Here is a 14,162-nt window from a genome sequence, read left to right on the forward strand (position 1 = left end):
TAATAGTAGAGCAGAGAGCATATGGTTTAGAACAGATCCGTGACCCACAGATGCCATCATGAGCACATGTATACTTTCTTTGACCCTCAGAGATGTGATTTCTGTTAACATTGAATTATTTATCATAAGTTTAAAAATTGTAAGATTTCAAATAAAATTTTAGATTTCAGGCCTCTCTTGCTTGAACTTCCACATGGAAATAATTAATTATGTGGAACTGAGTCCATGATGCTGCATTCCTGCATTCTTTTGCTCTCCTGTTTTTTTCTGCCCCCCCCCCAACTTGATTAACTTAGTAAATGTTCCCTGCCAAGCCTATGGGGTTGTTGTAATTGTAGCCTCTGCTTCGGAGACTAGAGGCCAGACTTTGGACTCAGGCAATCTTATTAAGATTGCTACTAATATAGTTATAATTATTAATCTCAATCATTTCCACTGTTGTAATGACTGGCATGATAATTACCCACTTGAAGTCTCAATTTCCCTATCTGTAAACCACTGGCCTTTAAGAAGTTGTTGAATTAAATTTAATGACTAAAAACCATTACCACCTGTTAAACAACAGATATCTAGGAATGTCATTTATTAACTTAATAAAATTCTCCAAGTGTCTATAATGCTAGAACAATATGAGAAATATCATGAGAGAAAACTTTGCAGAAGAGAATAACAGCATATTCCCACAAGGAGTTCAAAGGGTGAGCAAAGGCATCCATTACAAGGGTGAGGTGAGGGCAAAATGACATAGAATTATATTGATTAACAATAGAAAAAAAATTTACTGGATAAAGAATATAGCATAAGTTTCACAAGCAATGTAGCATGTAATGTTAATTTGCTCTATGAATCTGAGAAAATTGTCATCCTCACATGCCACACCTCTTCAGTCCCCCTGATTTTAGTGCTGCCATGGTGGAGAGTTATTCCCATGTGGACAGTATCACACATCAAGCCATTGTGTCTCAGGTTCTTTTTGCTTTGCTGCTTGGAGATGTTCATCAAAGGATTAAGACCTGCTTTACTGTGCATATATGTGGAAAGAAATTTGGGAGAAGGGAAGGCCTCCCCCTGGCGGAAAATTTCAACCAATGGATGGCAGTAGTCAGTTGATGAATGTCCCCAATTCCCCATCTTCTGGTAAAATAGGTTCTTGATGATTCCGGAGGATTCCCAGAGAGATTAAAACCCAGTTACTTGGAACACTAATGAATTCATTAATGGAACACTAATGAATTCCTTAATGCAACACTTTGGGGAATTATCTTCCTTTCCTCACTCCCTCTCTTGTGTGTATGGGGAACACTGTCCAAATAGGCTACTTGCACTCAGGTTCCTGACTCTGTCTCTGCATTCAGGAGCATCCGAATCGAGACAGTATAATCATCATTATCACCACCATCATCATCATCACCCTCATCATCTTTACTGAGCACTCTCCCCAAGGAAAGCACTGTGCTAATTTCCTACATATCCCATGTCTGTGATTCTTGCTACTCTTAGCTCTCCTCACAGACAAAAATCTGTAGCTAAGATGAATTACACAGCAAATCACACATCTAATAACAAGTATGGGAAAGAGGTGGATTTGGATACATATCCAGACTAGTGTAACTCCCCAAATCCAGTCTAAGCAGAGGACTAGATTCTTATACATTTTTTTTTTACGACAGTCTCACTCTTTTGCCCAAGCTAGAGTGCTGTGGCATTAGCTTAGCTCACAACAACTTCACACTCCTGGCTCAAGGAATCCTGCCTCAGCCTCTCCAGTAGCTGCGACTACAGGCACGAGACACCATGCCTGGCTAATTTTTTTAAATCATATTTTTAGTTGGCCAATTAATTTGTTTCCATTTATAGTTGAGATGGGGTCTCGCTCTTGCTTACACTGCTTTCGAACTCCTGACCTTGAATGATCTACCTACCTCCACCTCCCAGAGTGCTAGGATTACAGGTGTGAGCCACAGCACCTGGCCGATTCTTATACATTTAATAGCTCCTGCTTCTCAGCACAGCCCTCTTACCTTCACCTTTAAAGCCTTGAAACTGTGCTCCTTGGATGACATATCAGACTTATGTCTCAGCACCCTCCACAATGGCCATTCACTACCTTGAGGCAACCAAGACACCGAATGATCCCTAAACATCCATCTTGTCTGCCTGGTCACACTATAAGATTTTTGATTTGGGGATTTCACTGTGTCTTAGATTTGTCTTAGGGAACTCTAGATAATCCTCTGTGATTTTCCTACTACTCTTTGAAGAGAACATTAAATGATAGGTACACTGCATGTCACAGGAACAGTTCATATAGTACTGTTTTCTCTACATAGTGGAATGTGAGATGGCATGAGGGGGGAACACATAAAACAATGTGCAAAAATCACTGTAAACATGAAGATCCTCACTCAAGCTGTTTAAACTTCTTTTGTTCTGCATATCACATGGCTTCCTTTTCCTTCCATTTTTGAATTTATTGATGTCTGGGTGCTGATAACCTCAAATCATAAACACTTTCTAGAAATTGCTTCCTTGGGATTGAAGGGTAGAAAGCAAAAAAAGAAAAAGAAAAAATCTTCCTCCTGCAGGCTTTATTAATGATATAGGCCAGTACAGAAGTGTGCTTCTTCTCTGAGAAGTGTACCAGCTTCTCGAGTGAGTTTTTCACACATACCATATTCTTTGTTCACAGACTAGATTGTTTATATTGCTACTAGTCATTGAAAAGAAAAAAATGTTGGTATAATTATCCTCATATTTTTCTTATTTCTCTCATAGTCTCCTTTCTTCCCCATCACATCCCCTACTCTTCCTCTCTGTCTGTCTATCTGTCTCTCTCACTCTCTCTCTCTCTCACACACACACACACACAGACACACACACAGACAGACACTAACTCAGAGTCTGCTGTCCCACCTTCCCACAAATAGCAAAGGCTATATTGTGTCTTTCATGAAAAAAAAAAAAGCTAATTGCACACAATAGACTTCGAAAATCTATAAAAATAAGTCATTATGTGTGTATATATACCCATCCCCTCCTTCCCCCTCCCATATGTCTGACATCCGATGATTGTTATTGCTATATGTGCACTTAAGACACAAAAGAAAAGTAAAAGAAGTCATCGTTCAGCAGTAACCACTGGATCCAGTGAAAAGCACCCCATGACAACAAAATACTTGCAAATCAATTACAGCTCCTGCACTAGAGCAACACAACACTCACCTGATAGTATTCCTGGATAATGATGCCCTTCAGCCTGTCCTTAAAATCAGGAGTCTGTCCTGATAACCATGTGTCCTATATTTGGAAAGTGGTGTTGCAGCAAATTTGCAGTACCCACTAGATTCCTGATACTCAAAGTTAGTCTTTACTGCAGCTGCAATGGAACTGCCTGTAGCAACTGGAAATGCAGAATCTCAGGTCTTCCCCAGACATGCTCATTCTGAGTTGGCATTTTAACAAGATTGCCAGGTGGTTTATGTATACATTTAACTTTGAGAACACTGATCTAAATACTTCTTCCCACTCATATCCTGTGAGATATTATATGTTATAAACAGAAGAAAAGTTACCAATAGCAATTCAAGGTTCTGGAAGACAGCAAATGATTTAATGTTGAAGTCACATCATGAAAAGATTCCAGAGATAATGAATTTGGATCCAGTTGAAGTATAGCTTACTCATTACAGCAAATTGAAGAAACAGTGAGTGTTACATTAACAAATCTTCTCCCTGAATCTCAAGGTTCCACTTACCTACTTCCTCATGGACCATTGTATTTCCCATTATAGAACTCAAAAGACAAAGCATTAATTTATTTTATATTTTCTTGGAATACAGCACAAAATAGCATAAACTTGGAGGACCAGCAAATTTGCTTCTAATCCACATAGGCTGGATTATCACTTACTGCAGAAATGAAGGAGAAAAGAAAGTTTGATAAAAAGCTACCTTAAGCCATTCTTGAAATAACAACAGCCTCATTATGTACACTATTAGTTCTCAATCATGAAATATGCCCTTATCTTTTAAAGAATGCTAAGGAATGGCTAAGAGATGTTCGTAGTAGCTAGCAACAACATTACCCCAAAATAACTGGAAATGTTCAACATATCTTGACATAAGTGGTGATGGGTGTTCTGGTAGAATTTCTTGACTGGGTGATTGATGACAAATACTAGATGTCAGCATTCTATGGCTTAATTATCGTACTGAGTTTATTTTAGAACATAAACATTAAGTGTACTACTAATAAAAAGTCTCTTAAAATGTATGTATATTTACTAGATACAATGATGACTATTGATTTGTATGAATGAATTGTTGACTAACATCAATGTACACATTTGAAAAAGGTTTGGACCACAGAGAGTTCTGACTGTTGGCATGAGAAATTAGAGATGTATCTGAACAGTGAGTAGGTGCTTAAAGTAAGGATTTAGGTGTCTGCACTGTGAAAACATATTTAAATAGGACAACAATCAGACCAATGTTAAATATATCCAAGGATACCTCACAGTAATTTGAGATCAGGGTCACATAAAGATACTTGTGCATACAGTTGATTAAACACCTAGTTTCTCTGTACTCGATCATCTCTCCTGAATCAGGTTCTTATTATTGCTACTGATAGATAACAGTGTGTACAAGTTTGTCACATGGGTATGTATAAATTGATGAATATTTGAAAGTAATGCACTTTTCATTACAGAAAATATGCTTGCTTGCTTTCATTTTTTAACTGATGTCAGGAGAATACAGGAAAAAACAGCAGTTAAATGCCATAATCACCATACCACTGGTGGTCCATTAGGACCCAATTTATCACAAATTGCATTGCTCACTCTGGTCATTTATGTAAGTTGCCAAAACAGCTATTGATGCCATGTTTAGTTGCCTCTGAAATGATTAACATATCCGGTTATGAATAACATTACGATTTTGTGCATCTGGGCCTTTATATATACCTAGTTCTTCAAATTATTGTGCTTGAAAATACAATGGGTATTTGAGGGCCTATTTCACTCATGGGTCAAGGCAAAGATAATCTGAATTGAGAAGGTTGGTGGAGTTGTGAGGGAAGAAGAGCTTTACTAACTCCAAATGTGATCTAGCCCTGAGACATTCTGAGCAACAGCCAGGCCACACCATGTCTTTACTGTGACCTCTAAGCCACAGCTTGATCTTTACTTTGAAATAAGCCCTGCAAACCCAAGCTCCTTCAATATTCATTACCTCATGTGATCTCTTTCTCTGATCACAGATCAGGACTCTGCATCATCTTTCAGAGTTGACTCATTGGAGATTTTGATCATGGAGCTCCCCACTCTCAATCTTTACCAATGGCTGATACTCTCAAAATTTAAGTCCCTCAAAGCTTAAATCTAAAGCTCTAAAGATTTGGCCTCTAAAGCCCTCTCATTTATTTGACCACTAAGGTACCCATTGCCATAGATCTTGATCTCATAACCTATCTCTAAGTTGATTTCAAGTCTCCTTGCCATAGCCCAACTTTGATATCCTGGTAGCCAGAATCACTATTTTTTTTTTTTGTCAACAAACAGCATATATTTTCTATACCATATGTGAAACCAGGTACTTGGCTTCGTTTCTCTCACTCGAAATTCTCCATGCCTTTATTATTGGAAATGACATCCTCCTTCAAAATCCAATATCCTAAACTGACCCTATCTAAAGGAGAACCTCTCCTTAATTTTCTTTCATGAGACTTGGTCCTTTCCTTTATAGCACTTATCATATATTATAAAAATGGATAGATAATAGATAGGTGAATGGATGGATAGATAGATAGATACTGATGGATGGACAGATTGACTTGTTTGTTTTATCATCTAGTTATCCTACTGAATATTAGCTCTATGAAGGCAATGCTATTTCTTCCATGGTTAGCACTGTATCTGTACCATCTAGCACAATCCTTGTACATCACAAGCTTTCTATGAATATTTACTTAATGATAATTTTTACAAAAAAAAAATATTTTGTTTTTCAAGTGATCTTTGCTTTGTGTTAGTCAGTAATCAGTGATGTTTTAAATTTATGATTAAAGACCTGATCTTTCAACTCATTCTCTTTTTTAATAGTTTATATTGCTGTATAATATTATGGCAAAAAATTTACCATTTTAACCAGTTTTTTTAACCAGTAATTGCACAATTTAGTCATATTAATTGCATTCATAATGCTATACCATCACTACCACTTTACAGTTTCAAAAGATTTTTATTACCATCACTACCACTTTACAGTTTCAAAAGATTTTTATCACGCCAAAAAGAAATTCTGTAAGCTTAATCAATAACTCCCTATTTTCTCTGTCCCCAGCCCTGGTGACTTCTAATCTACTTTCTGTCTTCTATGATATTGCCCATTCTAAATATCTAATATAAATAAAATCATACAATACTTGTCCTTTTATATATGACTTACTTCACTTAGCATGATGTTTTTAAGCTTTGTCCCTGTTGTGGCATATATCAGAACTTTATCCTGGCCGAGTGCAGTGGCTCACACCTGTAATCCTAGCACTCTGAGAGGTCAAAGTGAGAGAATCACTTGATGTCAGGAGTTTGAGACCAGCCTGAGCAAGAGAGAGACCCTGTCTCTACTAAAAATAGAAAAAATTAGCCAGGCGCGGTGGCATGTGCCTGTAGTCCCAGCTACTTGGGAAGCTGAACCAGGAGTTTGAGGTTGCTGGGGCTGATGCCACAACACTCTAGCCTGCTAACACAACAAGATTCTGTCTCCAAAAATAAATAAATAAATAAATAAATAAATAAATAAATAAATAAATGTCATTCCTTTTTATGACTAATAATATTCCATTGTATGTATATGTTACATTTTGTTTAACCATTCATCCATCAATGAACACTTGGGCAGTTTCTACCTTTTGCCTATTGTGCATAATGCTGCTGCAATGAAAATTGGCATAAATATCTGTTTCAGTTTCGGTTTTCAATTCTTTTGGGAATATACTCAGAAGTGAAATTGCTGGATGACAAGGTAACTCTATGCTTAGCTTTTTGAGGAAGTGGCCAAAACATTTTACATTCTCATCAGCACTGTGAAAGAGTTCCAATATCTCTGCACTTTTACCTAAACTTATTTTGTATTTTTCAAATTATTATTATAATCATCCTATTAAATGTGTAATAACATCCCATTATAGGTTTCATTTGTGTCTGCCTTATGACTAATGATGTTGAGCATCTTTTCATGTGCTGATTGTGCATTCGTATATCATCTTTCAGAAAAGTCTATTTAAATTCTTTGGCCATTTTTAAATATGGTTGTTTATAATTTTGTTGTTAAGTTCTAGGATTTCTTTACATAATATAGATATTAAGCCCTTATCATATATATGATTTGAAAATATTTTCTTCAATTATATAGGTTTTCTTTTTTATTACTTGATAATGTGTTTTGACACACAAAATTTTTGAGATTTGATGAAATACAATTTGTTTATGTATTTTTTTCCTTTCTACTCTTGCTTCTGATGTAATATCTAAGAATCTGTGCCAAATCCAAAGTCATGTACTGGTGGTGAATAAATCATTTTTAATACTAGTATATAATTTAAAAGATAAAATTATCAAATAGCTAGAAGAGTGGATATATTGCACAGTGGTTAACTGTGGACTTTTAGTGTAACTATCACTCCCATTGTGTACATTGAAACCATTAAGTCATTTTTCATCCCTCAGCTCCTCCCACCTTCTCACCTTCTTAGTCTCCAGTGACTATTATTCCACATTCTATCTCCATGTATACACATTTTTTATCTCCCACTTATAGGTGAAAATATGTAGTATTTGACTTTCTGTTAAAATTCACTTTTTTAGTTGTATAGTTCCATGAGTTTTGATAAATATATACAGGAACATAACTACCAACACAATCAGTCTTTTGAACATTTCCATTATCCCATAAAATTCTCTTATTCCTTTTTGTAGTCAATCTACTCTCCCCAACCCATGCCTATCACTGTTATAATTATAGTCCTTTTAGTTTTGCCTTTTCAAGAATATCATGTAAATGAAATTATTCATATGGTTGTTTCTGTCATTTTTCAGTTAGCTTAATGAATACATATTGTATTCAGTATTTTATTCCTTGTAATTGCTGAATAATATTCCATTATAGGGATGTATAAGCATTTATCTTCTCACTAGCTGATGGATATTGGATTGTTTCCAATTTTTAGTGATTATGAATAAAGATGCTATAAGCATTCATATACTTGTTTATGTGAAAACATACTCTTGCATAGATGCCTAAAGGTGCGATTGCTGGGTCATATGGTAAATACAAACTTTGTAAGACTTTATAACAAGCTGCCAATCTATTTTCCAAAATGGCTGTATTGTTTGGTATTCCCACTGGAAATGTTTAAGAGTGTCAATTTTTCCATTTCTTTGCTAGTACTTGATATTATTAGATTTTTGAATTTTAGTCATTCTAATATATGCACAGTAGTAGTTTACTATCATTTTGATTTGCATTTTTCTGATGGTTAATGATTTTGAGCAGTTCTTTTTTTAATTAAAAAAATTTTTTTATTCCAGGAAATTATAGGGGCACAAACATTTCAGTTACATGTTATGACTTTTCCATATCCCAACCATGATTTGAGACAAGCTCTTCCCTCCTCCTGCCACAATGCTCATTGCATGTATTAGTTATGAGTTTTTCATGTGCTTATTTGCTATTCATATTTCTTCCTTGGTGAAGCCAAAATATTATCAAGTTCTAAAAATGTGCCAGTGGTTTCCTAAATTACTTGTTTAATGAGAAAAATAAAACCATTTTTGGTAAAAAAAAAAAATACTAACAACCAAATTCTACAGCACATTGAAAGGATTATAGAGCATTACCTTGTGGGGTATATTCCTGACAGACAATGATAGTTTGACATATGAAATCAATCAATGTAATATATCACATTAACAAAATGAAGAAGAACACACAATCATCTCAACTGATGTACAAAAGCATTTGACAACATACAAACCATGAAAATCTAGGAATAGAAGGAATAGTACAGGCAATATATGAAAACCTCATATATTTTCACAGCTACATCATACTCAATGGTGAAAAACTAAAAGCTTTTCCTTTAAGATCAGGAACAAGGTAAGAATGTCCACTCTACTGCTTTTATTCAACACAATAGTGGTAATCCTAGCCAGTGCAACTAGGAAAGAAAAATAAATAAAAGACATACAAATTAGAAAAGAAGAAGTAAAATTAGATCTATTCACATGATATAATCTTATACATAGAAAACTCTAAAGATTATACACACACAAACAATTAGAACTAAAATATAAATTTAGCAAAACATACAAAGTCAAAATGCAGACATAACTTGCATTTCTACATGCTAACAATAAACAATCCAAAAAGAAAATGAGGCCAGGCGTGGTGGCTCACGCCTGTAATCCTAGCTCTCTGGGAGGCCGAGGCGGGCGGATTGCTCAAGGCCAGGAGTTCAAAATCAGCCTGAGCAAGAGCGAGACCCCGTCTCTACTATAAATAGAAAGAAATTAATTGGTCAACTGATATGTATATAAAAAAAAAAAAAATTAGCCGGGCATGGTGGCACATGCCTGTAGTCCCAGCTACTCGGGAGGCTGAGGCAGAAGGATCGCTCGAGCCCAGGAGTTTGAGCTTGCTGTGAGCTAGGCTGACGCCACGGCACTCACTCTAGCCTGGACAACAAAAAAAAAAAAAAGAAAGAAAGAAAAAGAAAATGAAGAGAATGTTCATATTTATAATAGCATCAAAATGATAAAATACTTAGTGATAAACTTACCAAGAAGACTACTAAATATTTACAGACAGAAAACTGTAAAGCATTGCTAAAAGAAATTAAAGGGACACATAAATCAAAAGACATCCTGTACTCACAGATTGAAAGACTAAATATTGTTAAAGTGTCTGTACTATCCAAAGTGATCTGGAGTTTCAATGCAATCTCTATCAAAACCCCAATGATATTTTTTCAGAAATATTTTTATAATCCTCAAATTTATGCGAAAGCACAAAGAACCACACATACCAAAATAATCTTGAGAAAAAACAAATTTGAAGGACTCTTAATGATCTCAAAATATATTACAAAGCTACAGTAATCAAGATAGCATGGTACTGGCATAAAGACAAACATACAGACGAATGGAACAGAATAAAGAGCCCAGAAATAAACCTTCAAGTCTATGGTCAAATGATCTTCAATGAAAATACAAAGACTACACAGTTGGGAAAATGCAGATTTTTCAACAAATGATGGGAAAACTGGATATATACATTATAAAGGATGAAGTTGGACCCTTACCTTATATTGTGTAAGAAATTAACTCAAAATGGATTGAAGACTTAAGCATAGACCTGAAACTATAAAAATCTTGGAAGAAATCATAGGGGAAAACCTACATGACTTTGAAATTGGCAATGATTTCTTGGACATGACACCAAATGCACAGGCTTAAAACAACAACAGCAACAATAACAAAAACAAAAATAGAAAAATAGGATTACATTAAACTTAAAAACATCTGTACAGCAAAAGACACAATCAACAGAGTGTAATGGTAACCTATTGAATTGGAGAAAAAATTAAAAAGTATATATTATAAGGGGCTAATATCCAGAACCTATAAAGAACTTCTACAACTTAACAACAAAAAACTAAAAAATCAATTTAAAAATGGAACGAATAGGCACTTTTCTAAGGAGTTTATATAAATGAACAGCAATCATATAAAAGATCCTCAACATCACTAATCATCATGGAAATATAAATTAAAACCACTATGAGATATCACATCATACCCATTAGGATGACCATTATTAAAAAGCAGACTGTAACAAGTAATGGCAAGAATGAGGAGAAATTGGAACACTTATACACTGTTGCTGGGAATATAAAATGGTGCGGTCACTATAGAAAACAGCATGGTAGTTTCTTAAAATAATTTTTTAAATAGACTTACCATATAATCCAGCAATACCACTTCTGAGTATATATTCAAAATAATTAAAATTGGAATATTGAGCAGATATTTGCACACCCACATTCATTGAACCATTATTAGCAATAGCAAAGAAATTGAAATAAACTAAATGTCCATTGATGTGTGAATAAATAATGAAAATATGATATATACAGATAATGGTATATTAATCAGCTTTTTAAAAAAGTAAATCTTGTCACAAGCTTTAACTTGGATGAACTTTGAGGACATCATAATAAGTGAAATAAGCCAGACACAAGGAGGTAAATATGGTGTGATTTCACATATATGAAGTCTCTAACGTAGAAAAACTTGTAGAAACAAAGTAGAATGGTGGTTGCCAGGGGATGAACTAGGAAGAGAAAGGAAGTTGTTGTTCAATGGATATAGAGTTTCACTTTTGTACAAAGAAAAATTCTAGAGACTGTTGCACAACAATGTACATATAGTTAATACTATTGTACAATACACTTCAAATTGGTAAAGACAGTAAATTTCATTATATGCTTTTTTTTACCCTGGTAAAAAATTAATAGATCTGGGGATTATTCTGAAATATTAAAACAAAACTTGAGTAAATTTGTTCCATTTCTTTATCTTTCCTTCTATCTAATTCTTACCCAATATTCACATTTTATTTGAAATTTCATAAAACTAGAAAATATTCCATAAGACTAAAAGACATTTTCTACTTTCAACCTATCACACTCAAGACTTTCTTGTCAACTAAAGCAGTATTGTTTAAATTACATTTTAAACATATCCATATATAAATAATCTCATAGGATTATTAGTTATTTCATGATTACATAGGTAATATTCCCAATTAGATTACCTACAACTATAGACAACTATAGCCATGAATTGTAGCTTACAATTATTTTTTGGTCTTCCATGTTATCCAGTCATAAAATAAATATTAAATAAACATAAGAATAAATGAATAAATAAGATGGAAATTAGATCTGTATTTCATCCTAGGGTGGAAGGTGATATAAATATAGGATGATGAACATGACCTCATACTATCTCATGGAAATTCTAGAAAAAGTTTTGCTTTGGGGCCTCAGAACTACATGTGTTAAGGAGAAGTTTCTCTGTCCATTTCTTCTCATCCCCCCCAATTTCATGCTTTGATTATACCATATGTCTAGTAATCTCTTTGCTTTAGTTTCTGGAATTTTTCTTGAGGACCAAAATTGAATGTTTCTGTGAATTGTGTTGATATCTAGATTTTTGGTCCACCATGGACTCCTGGAAATGCTTTAAGAGATATGTCATTAAATGATTCATGCTATTTTACCTCTCACACTTGACACTTCATGCTATATCCTTTTGCATAAACTGGATGAAAGATAACTTTGAATTTGGCAGCTATATAGTAAAGATTCTAAATCCAAACATGGAAGGTTCTTTGGTTCTTGAATCACCTCTTGGAGGAGAGACAGTCAGTGTATTGAAACATTCTTTTTGGAACAGCCTTGAACAAGAAATACGTGTCTATCATGTTTAAGCTATTATACATTTTTGAGTTTATTTATTACATCATACAGAGAAATTTTTAAAGATGCTTCCATCTTCAGTGCATAAGTTATTCATTCAGTTTTGAATAACCTATTCATGTAAGGTCCAAGTGAGCAAGGACCTTATTTGTCTTGCTCATCCTAGTATTCTCAGCCAATGGAACTGTGCTTTGAAGATAGTAGGTGTGCAATAAATGTTTATCTATTGAATAAATAAATATTGCTCTTTTGACAGGGTAATTCATTGAATCATGTGTTCAATAACTATTAATAAATAGTTAATGAATAAATAGTTTAAGACTAATACATAGTTAATAAATATATGCCTACTGTGAGTCAGACCTTCTGCTACATGGGGATACAGTTGCAATGAGACATGCATATTCATTGTTTGCAATGAAATTTAGAGTCTACTGAGAAGAAGTGATGGATTTAGAAAATAAAAATGCAATGAAACTATGGCAGAGGAAATTCTGATACTGTAGGAGAAGGAGTCTAAAAGAGGATGATGCCAAGGGGATGGAAAAACTTGGATACATTTGATTAAAGAATACAAAAATTTACCACTTCTTGTATGTTGGGGTTGGAAGAAAAGGGTAAGTCTAGGAGTAATTGAAAGCTCTTATTTGCAATGCTAAGTAGATTGTGGTGCCATTTGTAGGAGGGTAAATTGGAAGAGGAACAGCTTTGGGGAAGATGATGAGGTTAGCTTTGAGCGTGATCAGTTTGAGGTGACTACAGATGTCCCATAGGGATAGGTCTGGTGGCTCACACTTGTCCTAGCTACTCAGAAGGCTGAGGTGGGAGGATCCCTTGAGGCCAGGAGTAGAGACTAGCCTGGGTAATATATCAAGACCCCATCTCTAAAAACCAACAAAAAAATGTTCAATAATAGGCAGCTAAAGAGATATGTTGGGAACTCAGAAGAGTGGTTTGGGTTTGAGAATTTTATGTAGGGAAAAGTAGTCTATAGATGAAACTTAAAGCCATGGAAATAGATGAGACAGTTGAAAGAGAGTCTCTGAGTAAGGCTTAGAATCAAAACTCTGAGTAATCTTGATTGTCCTCTTGCCATTGAATTAACTTCATGGATCCATGGTTAATACCAAAGAAAGATGGGCTCCAAGGATGTACTTGCTCTGGAAACACCAATCATTACTGGTAAAGGAGGAGTCATTGCTGGAAAGCTTTGTGTACTATGATCCTTTCTAGAATGGGGTTCTGAGGAAAGATAAACTCATTAAAATAGTCACTTGGCAATCCTGAAGATTATTTCCCCAAATACACTGGGGATTTGTCACTGTCAATTCTTTTCATAACCTGGTGGATCATCCTTTTTAAGGTGTGACTATTCGGAAACAATGGGATTTGCTGATTGATGTCTTAAAATGAAACTCATTTCTTGAAATGGGCATGTTTCTTCATGGCTACACAACTTTCTACCACGTTATGAGTATTTTCAACATGAAGCTGTCCAGCTAACAGCTGCCTAAGGCAAAAAAGGGAAAAAAATATATAAAGAAAAGACTTTGCCACTGGGAACTCATCCTTTCAATGATTTATTTGACAAGCAAGTAGTTAAGCAATCCTCTTGTTT

Source organism: Microcebus murinus, chromosome 4 (genome assembly GCF_040939455.1).
Source record: "Microcebus murinus isolate Inina chromosome 4, M.murinus_Inina_mat1.0, whole genome shotgun sequence".
Classification (NCBI taxonomy): domain Eukaryota; kingdom Metazoa; phylum Chordata; class Mammalia; order Primates; family Cheirogaleidae; genus Microcebus; species Microcebus murinus.